A 13,155-nucleotide genomic window follows, 5' to 3' on the forward strand; every position below is an offset into this window, starting at 1 on the left:
TATAAGAAGATAAGTTACTATATCCCAACTTATTCAAAACCCATTTTTTAACATTATGGATAAGGAGAAAGTTAAATTGACTTGTTGGTTCTCAAACACCATATAAACATAAAAATGACTTATCCATCATTCATGAGTCATAAGAAGAGGAAATTAAGAAATCCCAAACACAACACCCTAAGGTAGTGTTTGGTATAAAGTAATGATAGACGGAATGAAATGGATCATTCCAAGGGAATGAAATAAAACATGTTTGGTTGTCATTAATCAATTGAATCAATCATTTTTAAGGAATGCAAATTCCTTCTATATATAACATTTTTTATTTCTTAGTAAAAGATGGTTTTTCTTTCATTCCTTATAGAAATAGAATGAAAAATGATCAATAATAATAATAATAATAATAATAATAATAATTATTATTATTAATATTAATAATAATTATTATTACTACTACTACTCATACTATTATTATTGTAATTTTATCGTCATCCTTATTATTTTGTTATAGTATAAATATTATTAAATTATATTTGTTATTATATTTTTATTACTATATCACATAATCTTATTACCGTTTTAATTAATTTACACAAAAATATTATGATTGAATAATTTACTATTCAATAAAAAAATAATAATAAATGATTTTTCATTTCATTCATATGTGGTAACCAAATAAGACATTAGAATAGTAATGATTCATTTTATTCCTCTGTTAATTCTATTACATTATTCATTCTATTACCTTATACCAAACAGTGAGTAAATCTAATTCAGTTTCCTGATTAGATTGGTGTAACTTCAACCTTATGTAGTTATGTTGTAATTGTCTTTGTCTCGTTTGGCCTTTTTGGACGTTTTTAATAAAGTTTAAAAAAAAGAGGAGTGTATGATCTTATATATCTTATGACTTCGTGCTTAAGTAATAAGAAATATACTAGTTTATTGTTTTAGGTACCGATGCATTGGCGTAATATATGGTTCACTAAAATAGCATGTAATATTGTACGTATATGAAATAGAGAAACTATTAACACTTGGGAAAAGCATATATATTTAGACAATGGGACCACAAAAGCAAATCACGTGACTGTACTACTCACCATCTAGTTAATATCCACGTGACCGCAGATGGTGTCCACGTGGGAATAACCCCATCGGCTCCTCTTCCAACCAATTTAAACCCTAGGGTTGACAACCTATACTTTCCACGTGGATATAATCTTGTATTATGTTGATCCTAGGGGAAAAAAATACGATCACGTGTACAAAATTATTGGTAGGGTGTGAGAAGATGAAATATATACCAAACCATGCATATCTATTTCAAATAATAGACTGTTTTCAGGAAAATTATCAACTCAATTTTATATTTTTATACCCATTTTAACCATTTAACCATGATATTTATGCCAACAACTAGCTTATTAAGCAAAGACCGACTTGTAGACTATATGGTACAAAAATATGTCCCCTCCTAAGGTTGAGGGTTCTGACCTCATGACAAACAATAGTAGTAGATTTAGGAATATGATTAATGAGTTAGCGAACAGTAAGTTAGTCATTCTAAAAAAGTTGACTAAGCCAAATTAGACTTTTAATAAGTCAAACTATATATCCATTGGCAAATGGTATTCCACATTGGAAATGTGAACAATACTACTTATAACTTTCATTTCTGTTGCTAGTGAACAACTTATTGTTTTTTTATCCCGATAAAATTGTTGTAAATTGTTTTGAAACAATTAAGTGAAAGTTAAGGGAATATAGTAGTTAGTGGGAAAAGTTGGTAGTTGGTATATATTTGGTGAAAGGTGTTTTCGGTCATATTACTTGCACCTAACGCTTGCTAGGTGCAACTTCAAATCCTCTCACTTGTTTGTTTAAGCTGTCGTTTTATCATCCATAAACATATGGGGTCACTCAAATGTTGCACACAATTATACATAATATTTCTTTTTTACTGGTGTCATGTGATATCGGTCAATATATATAAGCTATTCCTATCCATGGTAAAACGGGTCTTATTAACACACAATGGTACTAAGCGTTGTGATCAACATTGTAAATTTTACAAATAGACAAATCTATTATAATCTATGTTTTCCATTAAAGTAAAGATTGTATCTTTTATGGTATAATCAAATATGAATCACGTGTCCTAAGAATCTACGATTGAAGTTGTATAGAATAAATAACATATGGTCGGTTTCATTTGTGATCAGCATCTCAACATATTCATCAATTTGCATATTTTTGTTATATTGATAGTATTCCAAAACTAGAAAGATCGGTAGTCAATAAAGGATGGCCAATGGTCTCTCTTAAAGCCCAAGTCTAAGTTTAGGCTGATATTGGCAATCGTGATATATGTAAGGACCATTGGTGAAGATATATATTATGCTACAGTGAAAAGGACGAAGCGTACCGTGTTTCCTACGCCCACGCCACATGAGCTTGTTTGTATTTTGCATTTTTGACCCTCTTGCTTTTAGTTTTTTTGTTTTATCCTCCTGTGTGTTTGTTTGTATGATATGAATCATGAGTGTGGGCTATTCGGATCCCATGTTTCTTGCCCAAGATATATCTTCATATTCTACTTTATGTATCAATTATATCTATATCATTTGGAACTATCCCTAACAATATAATGTAATAAAGGATAAGGTAATCTGTTGTTTTGTCTTTTATTTATTGTTTCGAAAACGAATTAAACTTAACTATTTCACATATTTGTAAGTAGTTATACACTCACTAATAAGCATAGCGGATGGGGGTTTAAGGGTCATCTCGATATCAGGTTAAAAATGTGACTTTAGGTAAAAAGGTGTACTATATGATGCATGAGCATCCCGAACAACCAAGACCGAAAACAAGTGGTAAATAATTTGGTGGTTATTTGGTATAAATAACTTTATTAGTTTCCTTTTTGAGTTGTAATTTCTAATTTTCTATGATAACATACTTTGTGTTTAAACTAGGTTAGGAGATTGATTAAAGGTATTTTTTTGTTATCAATTTTGAAGGATTGTAATCTAGACCTTGCTCTTGAAACAGCTGACTTTGCTAGAATTATATGGTAAGCCTTTTAATGAACTCAATGTTGTTGAGCCATTTGATTGTGTTTTCGCCTGTCACGATGTTTTGCTTTGGTAGTTGCTTAAGGTGTGGCGGCTACCATTCATCAAGTGGTGACAATGGTCTACAAAAGACTAGATATGTTCAACCAAATCGGATGTTGCATAGGAACTTATTCCTTAAAAGACCAGATATGTTCCCAACCCACCCGGCCCCACCACAACCCGCTTGATGTCGTTAACCCCCAAAGATATTGCTAAAACCAGCTACGGTAAAAGAATGCCCCAATAGGGTCGGGCAGCTCGAGCAGCCACCCAAAAACGACTTATTGGCCATGATCTTAGTATCTTCAACTTGATGATATATACAATCAATACTGTCAAGAGTTTTTTATATAGAAAATTTAAATCACAGATGATTATTTCAATTCTTCTTAAATAATATAGATATACAAATTGACCTGCATTGATTTTACTTCAAAGGAAAACATGCAATAGCAGCCATTGCTTAAATTTGCCTCAACCAAGTGTATCATGTATAATTATGTTACCGGGGTTTACATTACAAAAGAATGAACTGATACATTAGAATTTGATAAAGGCGAGTGTAATCAAGAGCTAAAGATGATCAAAAAACACTATGTATTGGCTAAAAGGCTACCTATGAAATTACCTCCATGTGACTGATTACTGTAACTCATCAAGATTAACCTCTTTTTGCTCCCCAGTTGAGAGAACCTTAACATTAACCATACCTCTTTCCCATTCAGACCTTCCTACAAGAATCAATCTTTGTGCATTTATTCGCGCTGCACGCTTGAACACCCTATCACACAAAGAAATGTCAATATATATACAAAAAAATATACCACCAAAGCAAAGCCAAATATACAACAAACGCACTTACCATTTAAGTGGTTTGTTTTCCAAAACCAAATCAACACACTGGCCCTTTCCTCTAAGAATTGTAGCAACAGTTGCAGCTGCACCTTGAAGATCAGGATCCAGTGAACAAACAATATTCTCCACTTCAAATGGTACTTCCGGTAAAAGTTGTCTCTCCTTGAGCAGCTACATATATTTTATACAATATCTTGAGATTAAAGAAAAGCTTTTTATACATTTAGAGAGTTAAAAAAATGTTTAACAGGCCTCAATAATGACAGCATCGCCAAATCCAAAACCACATGCGGGAGTGTCATCACCGCCGAAAGTAGAAAGTAAACGATCGTAACGTCCACCACCACCACCACAAATGGCTCGCAGCTTACCTTCTCTGTCAAATCCCTAAACATAAGAAGAAAATAAGTGACCAAATATTTATTTATTTATTTACTTTAGAATCAATAAAAGTGAAGAAATTTTACCTCAAATACAATTCCAGTATAATAAGCTAGACCCCGAACAACAGAAGCATCAAACTGAATCCATTCTGAATAACCAAACTTCTCCGCAAGTGAAAATAGTTGTTTCAGTTCTCGAACCACTTCCCCTGCATCTCCAAGTTTCGCTGTAAATAATAGAAACACAGACACATTATGGTTATTTAAGTCCCCACAAAGATGTAACTTCTTTCTTGCCAGTTAATTAGCAAGAACAATACCTTCCAACTCTGTTAAAGACTTCATGGTAAGAACTTGCAGTAGATCTTCTATAGCATTATCTGATAAATCAACCAACTTCAGCTCTTTATTGATCTCCTCCATGGGTATTTTCCCCAACTTTTTTCCAAATAAGTTTATAAATCATTTAAAAACAAGAACATAAAAACTGAATCTAATTTGCATTTAAGTTTTGACACATGCAATCACTGACCTTATCTATGATGATGCAAGCTTTGGCAAACGAAGCTTCTGGTACAGAGTACAAACTTAGCATTTCCTGTAAAACCTGTAGCCAAATAAACAAAACAGGTATTTAAAAATGTAAAAAATTCAGCACATTTGAGACGTTAAAGTATTGTGAAAAGTGAAGACTATTTGGCACCTTTCTGCTAGATATCTTGAAGCCAACATCTTTAGCAGTTATCCCAATTCGCTTGAAAAATGTAACAATAGATGAGATTAGCTCAGCTTCTCCCTATCAAAAACAACAAAACAGTTGAAGCTAATTTAAAATGAAGAGCAAACGATAAGTAAGAGCATTTAACAATACTATTAAATGAGAAAAAGAATAAGATATCCTACTAGAAAAGCCTCAAAACTTGAGTATATGAGAACAATATAAGTGAACAACAAGGCAAAAGCAACAGCTACCCCCTCATGATTTCTATAGCTACTAGCAGTTCCAGTTTTATGTCAAACTGGCAAAACAACCCCGCAGGCCTAGTTTTGGGTTAACATGGGTTATTATTTTAGCCTATTGGGTTATTTTGGGCATTAAATATTTTATCAATGGGTTGACATGGGCAGAATTTCACTAAAATAAAATTTCAATGGGTCACGATGTGTGGGGAAAAAATAGCTTAAGGGTCAAAATGGGTTTCTACTTTCTGAAGCATTGGTTCAGACTTCAGAGTTTTCACCTCGGTCTCTCTTTCTTCACTGGATCATAACCTTAATCTCGTCACTCTTTTTTGCCCCATCTACTCTTGCGGCATTCATTCGTCTTTTGTGCTTTGACTTGGTTAAATGTGTGAATGAATTTGATTTTTATGCTGCAGCGAATCTTATTGATATATATACAAATTGAGCAAGCCAGCCCATTATGGTCAGAACGCGTTTTGACCCAAACTTATTTTGTTAGAAGTTAGAGCCCGTTTTGACCCTACCCTATTTTGTTACAACCCGTTTTGACCTGAATCAATTTTGGCCAGAATCCATTTTGACCCAAACCAAAGCTGGACATCATTTAAATTGACCCGTTATAACCCGAACCCATTTTGACCCGTGACTTGACCCAACAGCCTAGTTTTATGCCTTCTGCTTCTTCTATAAAAACTGAACTACAATCTTGCACAGTAATCTTTACATTTTAAATTTTAATATATTGACATAGAGCAGAAGCACAAACACACAAAAAAAGAAGAGGGCACTCTCTGAGAGAAAATTGATAAATTTCTGAATGAACAAAACAAACCATCAAACCCTCATTTATAGGAGGGTCAAATCTTGGAAAAATGAAGCTAACAAACAGAATTAAAATCAAACGTCTAATTAAAAGCATGAAATCCATAATCCACGCATCTTTATAAATAAAACAGAATCGAGCAAACTCATGAATATTGAAAAAATTTTGCAATTTGAAATCAGAACCCTGGGTGAGAGAATATGGGGTCGAGAGTTGGACAAACCGCCTATGGTGGTACTCAGTTTGCTTTCTATCTGCAAAGAAATTCACTAGCAGTCCGGTTCTTGAACTGTGTAGAGGCCCTGCGCCTCTACCGGTCACCACTAGCCGCCATAAAATTATACGTCAGGTGAACCCCGTTTTGATATATTTAATTTTTTCCTAAAACAACTCATATCATGCAGAGTCGAGTTTGGTCAGTCAGACATCATTTTCACCCGGACCAAATTAATATTTTTTTTGGGCCCATTTTGAACCAAACTCGTTTTGTGCATAACCTGTTTTGCCCCGACCCGAATTAACAGTTGAATACTCGTTTTAGAACAACCTGTTTTGACTCGAACCCATTCTGACCCGTCACCCAAGCCACCCATTTTGCCAGGCTTAACAATCATGCAACTTGTTTTCAGCAATTTACCAACCAATGATGAAAACCTTTCTGTATTGAAAATATCCCTCATTTAAATCAATTTCAGAAGACAAGAACCATAACCCCCACCCTCCCTCTATCCAAAATAAGCACAGATAGTTCACAGAAACATCAAAAGTTAATAACGCAAGTAACAAGATATATCTAGAGCAAGAAGAAACATGAACATGAAAAATGGAGTAGAAACAACATTACATCAGGCACACCACTAATATCCATGTTCCATTGGTAGTGTTCACGCCTCCGCCCCCTAGTCATCCTCTCATAACGCCAACATTGTCCAACCGCAAACCATTTTATCGGAAGCGGTACAGATTTTCTGTAATTGAACAAATAGTGACATCATTACTCGTTGGTGTCAATTAGACGGTCTATGGACTTTTGTTGCTCTCTGCGGAGCTTTCGGACTAATAGGTTTCATGTTACGTCAATTCGAAGTTGAAATTATTATTCTTGTCATATATAATTCAAAGCTATAAAAAAAAGAATTTTATCATGGAATATCACTGAGAAATAGGAATCCGTGTTATCAAAGGATTTCCTGCTATTATTATTATTATTATTATTATTATTATTATTATTATTATTATTATTATTATTATTATTTCTAGTATGGAACGGGTCAATCACAAAATCAAAATATATCAAATAAATAACTAGAGGGATGCATTGGAGAGTACCCTTTCTGTATGACAAGTCTAGCTAGAGAAGGCGTAAGCTCAGGCCTCAATGCCACTCGCCGATTTCCTTTATCCTCAAAACAATAAAGCTGTAAGTCGAACAAAAATCTGTTTTCAACTGGTAGTAATTGTGATTCTACTAAACCTGAAAATATTATTAAAGTACCTGGTCTCTTATTTCCTCTCCGGCTTTTCGGATAAACAGAGCTTCTGATTCCAACACCGGATAATCCACCTCTTCAAATCCAAACAATTCCGAAACCTAACATTTAACAAACTAAGTTATAAAGTAATAAACTTCCGTATAATAATAACATTATTATTGATTGTAAACCCTAACCTCTCTGAAATGGTTAAAAAGCCAATTGCGGAGTCGCATTTCTTCGGGCGGGAAATCACGAGTGCCTTTGGGAGGATTGACGTCTATCTTTTGGGCGTAATCGAAGGGCGGTGAGGCGCTGAATTGGTTCGTCCGGCACGAGGGACATTGAAACAGTCAGGAATGGTGGTTGAAGAGAAGTAGCGTTGACTATGGTGGTGGATTAAGGTGAATGGGCGGAGAGTGGTGGCGAGTCGGGTGAACCGGGGATGGAGGATAAGCAGAGACGGGGCTGCACCAGCCATTGATATACACTAGCATGAATCAACTGCTGTTAAGTTTCTGATATGTTATTATTCACCCATGGGCTCACCTCAATATACACTAGCATGTACAAACCGCTCATTGCTCAAACTCGCCTGTCGTTTGCTTGGAAAATGCTCGTTTGTTTTTTTGTTTGATTGTAAATGAACCGCTCGGCTCAGTTCGGTTTGTAAACGAGCCAACCAACGAGCAAAGATATGCTCAGTTCGGTTCAGCTCGACTCGAATATTTTTAATTTATTTTATATATAATTATATATGAACAAATATATAGACAACACATTAACACATTAATATAAGTATACACTTTTTTAACTCCTTAAAATTTGACCTATTCCGTCAATTTTATAGTTTCATTTTTAGAAGGCCCCGGTTATCCACATACCCTTTGACTTATCCACAAACCCGAGGATTCCATACGATCGTATGACTCTTATACAATCGTATACGACTGAAGAATTTGTCAGCTTTTCGCAGCCTTGTTGTCCAGGAACATTCCATACGATACTATGGCAACTATACGGTCATATGAAGTTTTTTTTTGTTTTGTTTTGTTTATTTTTTTACAACCAGCAACTTTAAAGACCGTTTGAACTTTGGGTTTGTGAGTTATATATATATTGAAACCGATAGAATACTATATCACGCCCGGAACATTGTGTCGTGTCAAACAATACACTGAATATTATATCACGTCCGGAATATTGTATCTTAGCGTTACGTAAAACGAAAGTAAGTATGTACGGAATATTATATCATGTTTCATATAGCAACTATATTCGTATACTATCACAAATTTTTAACACACATGGCTCGACTCAATTAATTATGTTTTTGGTTTATTTTTCCATACGATCGTATGGGAGTCATATGCACATGTCACACTAAAACTTTTTTATCATAACAACTTACAACCTATTACACGTTGTCTAAAAACTATTAATTTGTTTACAAAATGTATTATTTACAACCTTCAAACTTGTTTCTTACTGAAATTTTTAAAGTGAAAGAAATAAATAATGTTCGAAAATCGCTCGATGTTTGATAAAAAGTGCTCGATTCGATTTTCACTCAGCTCGAATTTAAGTCATTTGGTTCGGTTCGGTTCTGTTGTAAACGGGTCAGCCTTCGTTTGGTTTGACTTGGCTCATCAACAGCCCTAATCTGCAGGAAGTTGTCAGACTGATAAGTGATAACAATGAAACCCAAATTGATTGAAACGGGTATAGTAATTTGGGCCGTATTTAATATTTTTATTATCATTGTGTTTTTTTCTGGCCCATATTAATTTTAATTTTAAAGTCTTTGACCGAACGTTTTTTAAGTTGATGAAGATGACATGCATGTACGATGAAGACTATTCTAGGTTTATATGATTGAGATTCTACGAAGCAAACGACATGTATGATTCTAGCCTTCTAGGTTTAGATTATGGATGGAGTACACAGAACAGTGATTTCAGGGGATGTAGGACGTGGTATTGGACTATTGGGGAAGAATGTCATTTTGTTGTTATTAACTTATGTCAACAATTTTATAAACCAACCACAAATTTCTATTGATATTATTTTTTAATTCAAATTTTCATTCCCTTCAAACACTCCAACTTCATCAAAAACATTCCAACGGCCCTTTAATTTCCATTGCCAAAAGAATACCGATATAAGGTAGGTAGTATTATAATAATATTAATGCATATAATGAATATTTACAATGCAAAATGCGATTATATAAGATGAAGCACTTAGTATAGTATATTGTGTTCGGTATTCGAATCAGACTCTAAATCATACGAATTCGATTGGTTCAATGTAGATTTAGTGATCAAATACGAATTTATTACTTTAAATTCAATAAGTTCGAAATTCAAATTCCGCATTTTATTTTTATTAAAAGATAATTTACATCACTCAAGTTCTAAAGACTAAAAATTAAAAGTTCATCATTTTTATTATTAATTTATGTAATTGGATGTTTCCACTTTAAATATTTAGAATGTTATAATTTTGAATGATTTATTTGTATTATAGACTTGTACATTTTGTTGTTAATAAACTCAAAGTTGTGGTTATAAATTTGGAATTAAAATACTTATTTTGTTTTAACTCAATTATGATCGAATCCATTCGAATTCTAACTTTATTCTCTAATCGAATCGAATTTTGAATTAGATAGTGAATTCGCATTGAATCGAATTTGACTAATAAATTTTGAATTCAAATACAACTACAATATTTCAAATTTCTAATAATTTGATTCGAATACTTGAAAATCGATTTGTTGATCACCCTTATGGGCCGGGCCATTAAAATCATTTATAAATTACAAATCTATAAATATAGTGAAATAACCTAAAAGAATGATGAAAAAAGAAATTGTGAGAGAAAATTACACATTAAGCCAACCTATAAATTATTTCAAGGAAATCTTTACGAATGAAGAATAAATTGAAGGCATTCATTCAACAAAGTTGAGGTTGGTCTCTGTCTACATAACAACTCGTCTAAATTTCAAACATCTATTAATGTGTATAGTATAGCCGTATAGGCATCCTAGTCATCAAAATAAGGACTCGTCGACTGATTGGATTGATGATTGTCCACCTCGGTCCTCCTTACTCGTTAGTTAGTTTGGTTCGTATGCTATGGGCCGTCAAGGTAATTTATAAATCTCGCATTAAGTCCAATCACTAAATATAGTGATTTAACAAAGTTGTGATCGTTCCTTAGTCTACATAATGACTGTCCCAAAATTTCTAACATGTATTAATGTGTATAGGTATAGTCTTATAGACAACTTAGTTATGAACGTTAATTTTGAAAATCGGGACTGATCTATCGATTGGACCGGTAGCCGTCCACCTCATCAATATGATTCGTATACCATAGGAGATCAAGGGATGAAGCGAACCGTTTTTTTTTTGGTTAAACCGACAAAAGAGTTTTTTCATTTGGACCAATTTTTAATTTTATTTTATTTGCTTTGTTTGGATGGTTAGCCTTTGAACTTTTTCTAGACTTAGGATAATTAATATTTGAACTTCAGACTTGTTTATGATTAAGTAAATGCTAGTTTGAACTTTGAAGTTATCTTACCAGTTTGAATTTTCTATATTTTTAAAATTTTAAATTGTTTATGAATGTTTACAAAAACAACCAATTTTCAAACATTGCACACTCGAAATCTAGATGATTCCTGATATGTTAAAGTTGAATAATAGTTTCTTCTAATGACCTACCATAAATATTAAATTCATAACGAAGATCACAAAAAAATAAACAAATAACATGCATATCTGATTTCATCGGACCATTTTGCAATTGTATCTAGGCATTAGATATTTAATCAATCAACATAGCTAGAGGAACGTCCATGATAACCACATGTGTATTTATAGTTTTTGTTTTAGTTGTGATAAATAAGGTGTTTAAGTAACAGGAAAAATACTAAAATGTCCAAGTTTTGTCCATAGCCATCATAAATTCCCCATATGTCTATTTTACGAATTAGTGAAGGTCATTTGAGAAATTTATGATGATCATGAATAAAACCTTGACCATCTTGTTCAAAATGGATGTTTTTAAAATTTTCCCTTAAATAGCCGTCTATCCTACTCTCTTTCTCCTTCCTGAGTTCCCGTTAAATCTAACATAGCTAAACATATATTTATGGTTGTGTGACTTTACTGTTTAATATAATTTTTTTTGTTTAACATAGCTAAACATGTTGCATCAATGAGTTTCCCTAAAATTTGGTTGAAGTGAGATTTTATAGTTATTTAAGACACTATATTTCTCAGATGAAATAAGACATACTGTGAAGTAGGTTAAGAATATTTATAGTGATGCCAAGTTTTTAAAATGTATTATTGATATGTGGTGCATAATAAATTAATAAAATAAGTAATTTCTCCTGCTCAATGTAACGGAAATTCTATATTTTAAAAGTAGAAACTAGTACACGAATTGCGCGTTGTGGTAGGAGAGTTGATACACGTTAACCTTTGTGTTGTGATGGGACGTTGATGAAACATAATATTATTAAAGTTTGTACGTACATTATGATTGATTTGGTTTTAATAAAACTTATATAAAAATGTTACAAATAAATATATATTATATTTGACCCATGTGTCTCATTGGGTGAGCTTGGTATTAAATAAAATTTATATCGAATCGTACATAGAAACATTGATGTGCGTTTGTATTCGAATTTTATAGTAACATTACTTGTAAAAAAATTATATATTATATTGACCATGATCGGTGTCGCGCAAATGTTGTACTGAAATATAAATATAAATAAGTACATCGCAATGGTTATTCGAAATTTAAGAAAAATAATAATTTAAAATTAAAATATATCAAATACTAATTATAGAAGAAAATAATGTAAAATCAAACATAAAAAAGAGTTAAATCAATATGTATATGGAGAGACATAAAGTAACATTAAAATCAAAGTTGAAAATGATATAAATTGTAACCATCTACTTTAAAAATTGAGATATTATACATACATATAAGACCTGGTTGGTTTCTTTCATATAGTAAATTATGTGAGATAATTAACATATGCTTTTTAATATATATATATATATATATATGGGATGGATTTTGCGAGAAGTGATATTACAACGAGAAGTACGATAAGTGAAGATATAACTCCATTAATCTATAATTTCACTCCCTTTCATATGATGTTACATACATATATGTAGGTTGGTTGTATTTATGTCTTAATTACACATTCAAAACTACCTACAAACATATAAATGTATCGAGCCACATTCAAACCTATATATCTACACATAAGAAAGGGAGTGAAATTAGGGATTAATTGAGTTACACCTTAACTTCTCGCTGTAAAAAAGATTCTGAAATGATCCAATACCTATATATATATATATATATATATATATATATATATATATTAAATAACTATTAAATTTAATTACATCAAGATGCATTGTGTAACAAAAGGTTAAAAGGAGTAACATGTCTAAAAAGATGTCTAACACGTGTCTAAAACAAAT

At 32.4% G+C, this 13,155-nt stretch overlaps 1 pseudogene across 1 annotated transcript; it reads right to left on the reverse strand.

Moving 5' to 3' along the window:
* Nucleotides 1-3,517: 3,517 nt before the first annotated feature.
* Nucleotides 3,518-8,102, reverse strand: LOC143618342 (histidine--tRNA ligase, chloroplastic/mitochondrial-like; annotated as a pseudogene). The gene is made up of 12 exons (XR_013150990.1): nt 7,819-8,102; nt 7,645-7,740; nt 7,479-7,567; nt 6,994-7,117; nt 6,039-6,044; nt 5,067-5,159; nt 4,896-4,970; nt 4,684-4,801; nt 4,448-4,590; nt 4,233-4,367; nt 3,988-4,151; nt 3,518-3,906 (listed from the first exon to the last, which is right to left on the reverse strand). The product of XR_013150990.1 is annotated as a histidine--tRNA ligase, chloroplastic/mitochondrial-like (transcript).
* Between the last annotated feature and the right edge of the window lie 5,053 nt (nt 8,103-13,155).

Source organism: Bidens hawaiensis, unplaced genomic scaffold, assembly GCF_021521415.1.
Source record: "Bidens hawaiensis isolate Kalapana, Puna unplaced genomic scaffold, B.hawaiensis_p1.1 tig00002338_1, whole genome shotgun sequence".
NCBI classification, from domain to species: Eukaryota; Viridiplantae; Streptophyta; class Magnoliopsida; order Asterales; family Asteraceae; genus Bidens; species Bidens hawaiensis.